General features: G+C 41.1%; 1 pseudogene; it reads left to right on the forward strand.

Moving 5' to 3' along the window:
• The first annotated feature begins 1782 nt into the window (after positions 1–1782).
• Positions 1783–3062, forward strand: LOC138760139 (nucleoprotein TPR-like; annotated as a pseudogene).
• The last annotated feature ends 1481 nt before the right edge of the window (positions 3063–4543 follow it).

Consider the following 4543-nt stretch of genomic DNA (forward strand, 5'->3'; position numbering starts at 1 on the left):
GTTTTGACATCGCCTATGGTCAGGGGCCCTTAACGACCCTCCAGTTGCCTTGTCCAGGGGATGATGTGCCTCCACACACACCAGTCAACATACACAATAAGCTCTGCCATCCAGGGATCACCTGCAATTTGCCATACTCAATAGATGTCAGGGAAATGACCAGGTCATGCCAGGACTGCGCTGATTGCAAGCCGCACTTTTTTTTCCACCCTGCGAAAGTGCACCTGATTAAATTATTCAGGCCCTTTGAACGGCTCAGTATCGATTTTAAGGGACCTCTCCCCTCCACGAACGGGAACAGCTACTTTCTCTCGGTCACCAATGATTACTCCTGCTTCCTGTTCACCATCCTGTGTCCAGACACGCCCACCTTGTCTGTTATGAAGGCCCTAGACTCTACTTTCACCCTGTTTGGGTATCCCGGCTACATTCATATCCACCAGGGATAAGCCTTCATGAGTGATGAGCTGCATCAGCACCTGGTGGTGAGGGGCATCTCCTCGAGCAGGACTACTAGTTACAACCTCTGGGGGAATGGGCAGGTTGAAAAAGAGTATGCCATGATCTGGAAGGCTGTCAAACTTGTCATGAAGCAAAAAAGCCTCCCAGACTTGCACTGGCAGGATGTCTTCTCCATTGCACGCCACTCCGTTCAGTCGCTACTCTGCACTGCAACCAATGCTACTCCTTTGAACTCATGTTTACATTCAATAGAAGGTTGGCATCAGGGACTACACTCTCATCCTGGCTCACTTGTCCTTGTCCAGTCCTTCTCAAGAAGCACATGAGGAGAAGCAGGACTGATCCCCTGGTGGAAAGGGTGAAATTGCTCCATGCCAACCCCACATACTCCTATGTGGAGTACCTAGATTGCAGAGAGGACACCATCTCCATCAGGGACCTGGCACCTGCTGGAACAGAGGATCAATTGCCTCAGGTGCCTCACAAACTACCAAACTCTTTTTCCCCACTCCTGCCCAGGGTCTCAGAGACCCGATTCAGGAAAAGACTGACCCCCCCCTCTATCATCGAACCGAAGCCCCAGCCCACTACCCTTCCATCACAAGTGGACCAGGAGACTCAAGGAGCCCAAGGCCCCCTGGTGCTAAGGCACACCACCAGGATCTCCAGACCTCCGGACCATCTGAATCTGTAAATAGTATTGTAAATATTTCTCTTCTGTGTCTATTACCAGCTTCTAATCTTTGTTCTCTTCATCCACAGACCTTAATTCTGAAGGAAGGGGTGAATGTAGTAAACTGAGATTCACTATAAGTGTGCTGTACTAATGACTGGTCCCGCTTCCCGGCTTCTCCCCTGTGGGCCTGTATATAACCTTGGTTTTCTGTCTAAACCCAGAACCCCTCTGAAACCTGTTCATGAACCCTACCTGTGTTGTAAGCTAATAAAAGTGTTAGTTCTCCCTCCAGTCGAGTGTGAGTTTTTATCTGCGCTACAGGCAGTAACGGGATTAGGCTTAAAATTTACTTTAAAAAGTACAAAGGAAGTTTGAAATACTTCATTCCAGTATTTCTCAGGACTCTAACATATCCAAAACATATGAATTAATGAGGCATCTCCATTGTTGCATTGATCACAGTGAGGAGATATATCCACATAAAAATTAATAGATTAACTTTGGACATGTGGGCACTATGGACTACTTTATCAACTGAAGGATGCCTTCTTGTGCCAACTAGAAGACAAAAATAGAGCATTACAGGAATGTCTGGAATTTGCTGAACAGAAACTGCAGCAAACAATGAAGCGAGCAGAAATGAAAGCAGAAGGAGAAGCTGAGGAGAAGCCCAGCAAATTGTAGCCCTGACAAAGGCTGAAGAGCGGAACGGCAGCATAGAAGAGTGTTTGAGACAATTAGAGACTTAGCTTGAAGAAAAGAATCAAGAAAGGAAAAGGCCCAACAGAGAGAGAGAATGAATGAAAAACACAATAGGCGACTGCCAGACACAGTGGACAGATTGTTAACAGAGTCTAATGAGCATCTTCAGCTGCATCTAAAAGAAAGAATGGCTGCATTAGAGGATAAGAATATGTAGATACAAGAATCTGAACTCTTAAGAAAACAACTTGAAGAGTCTCTTCATGATAAGGAATTGGAAAATGCAAACCATCTTCTTTCAACTACAAAGCTTAAAGGAGCCGCCTCATTATCAGAAGAGGAGCTGGCAGCTATGCCGCCCACTGCAGCAGCTGTGGCCAAGATTGTGAAGCCTAAAATGAAACTCACAGATTGTATAATGAATATGTTGAAGCCCAAGATCAATTGCTTTTGGCAAAGCAGGAAAATAAGAGAGAGAATAAATATTTGGCTGAATTTGTGAAAGAAGAGGAGATGAAAACTCCGCTTCTGAAGCATCAGTGTGAAAAATATGAAAGTGTGTAAAAATCTGTGGCAAATCTCTCAGCTACCTTAGAAGATGCCATGAAGGAAATTCGCCATTTACAAAAAATGCACTGATGAGGTGAATAAGGATGCTTCATTACTCAACAGGGAGAATTGGAGATACATAATGCAAGTGTCAGATCTTTCACAGCAGAATAGGAAGCTTTGGATGGAATTAGAAGATGTTCGAGGATATCATATTTTACGTGAAGATGAAGTTAGTTCTGCTGACAAAAGCAGTTCCTCTGAAGTGATTTCTCAGCATCTGGTGACCTGTCATAATGTTGAGGAACTGCAACAGCAAAATCAACAGCTACTGGTGACTATTTGTGAACTTGCTGATAAACAGGAAAAGGAAGAGCAGGGAAAAAAAATCTCTTCATGGATTTCTGAACTTCAGCTGAATCTTGCGGAGGCCCTGATTGAACTTGAACTTGAACTTGAAGCCAGAAGTCATCAGATGCAACTGGTGGAAAGAGATTGACCACTGAGTGTTTAGTTATGTTCGCAGAGTATTGTGTTTTTTTAAAGGGGAAAAATCTGTTATTATGTGTGTAAATAAGCACTACATTTACCAGCATGCAATGCACACAGTTGGGCAGAAACCGGAAATCACTTAAAGGTGGGGGGTTGTTGTTGGAAGTCAGTTGAAGCAGCTCAAGGAAAATAAAGTTGGTTAAGTGTTAAACCCACGTAAACTTGTTCTTCTTGAAAAAACAAGCATAACATTAGTCTTTTATATAAATCCTCTCAAATTCCTGCAGGTTACTAAAATCTGTTATGCACTGATGGTTTTTTAAATGCAGTGTCAATTCATGGATCAGGAGTAACTGAATTTAAAGATTGTGGAAAGTAGTTTTTGGAAAATAAACCAAAATGCTTTCCAGTTATATTGTGTACAAAAAACATTCAAAATACTTCAAAGACTTTTTGGTCCTTGTGGACCAAAGATCTCACTAATATTTTGAAGCCTTCTAATGAGCTAAACAGACAAAGAGAATTAATTTACCTGGGAGATGTATCCAGTTTTGTGAATGGAGTGAATCCAGTTCCATGTTTTTAAAATCTGCACGAAAAATCTGAAGGAATGGAGAATTTTGGAAGATGGCCACTGACGTATCAATTATTTCCAGTGACATGAACTTCATTACTCTGGGATGCCATTATCAATGATTTGTTAGCCCTATTAATTTCCCTTCTATTCCCTCTTTCCAACTCACAAATGTTTGAATAATATGATATTAACATTAGAAAAAATATAATATTTTTATCATTATTTTTCTATCACATGGATCACACAGAAATATTATCTTCAGTGCCTTTTCTTTTCTTTGGCTTGGCTTCGCGGACGAAAATTTATGGAGGGGGTAAATGTCCACGTCAGCTGCAGGCTCGTTTGTGGCTGACAAGTCCGATGCGGGACAGGCAGACACGGTTGCAGCGGTTGCAGGGGAAAATTGGTTGGTTGGGGTTGGGTGTTGGGTTTTTCCTCCTTTGTCTTTTCAATATAAATAAATGCCTAATTCAATATAAATAAATGGAGGTATAGCTTGATTCAGCACCAAAATTGCCAATGCAATATCTTTGCAAAGAGTCAACCAATCTTTTTTTAAGAAACTCACCATTTTAAAAGCAGAATATCAATATTCGATGAAGTAATATAAATTTGGATAATCATGAATGATGGAAACTTGTTTAGATATACTAGATACAGGATATTAAATTTTACATTTTTAAATTTTTAAAAATTGAATACAACACGGCAACTGACCATTTCAGCCCACAAGTCCAAGCTGGCCAATTTACACCCAATTAACCTACACCCTGGTCTGTTTTGAACGGTGGGAGGAAACTGGAGCCCCCAGGAAAACCCACAAATAGCAAAAATATTTTCATTCCATTCATCAAGGATATATAGCTATTTGAGTTATTTGAGCTACAGTGACAAATAAAAGATAAATAAAAATAGAGGAAACACAATTGGCAGAAGTCAAGTTGATTGCTCAAGTACAACCCTTACGAAAGAGTTCTTTGGTCCTTGGTGCAAAACACACAGACACACATACAGGAAAATAATACATATGCAAGGACAAATATTCATCTGAAAGATTAAGTAAATAAATTAATAGATTCTGTTTC

This window comes from Narcine bancroftii, chromosome 4 (genome assembly GCF_036971445.1).
Source record: "Narcine bancroftii isolate sNarBan1 chromosome 4, sNarBan1.hap1, whole genome shotgun sequence".
NCBI classification, from domain to species: Eukaryota; Metazoa; Chordata; class Chondrichthyes; order Torpediniformes; family Narcinidae; genus Narcine; species Narcine bancroftii.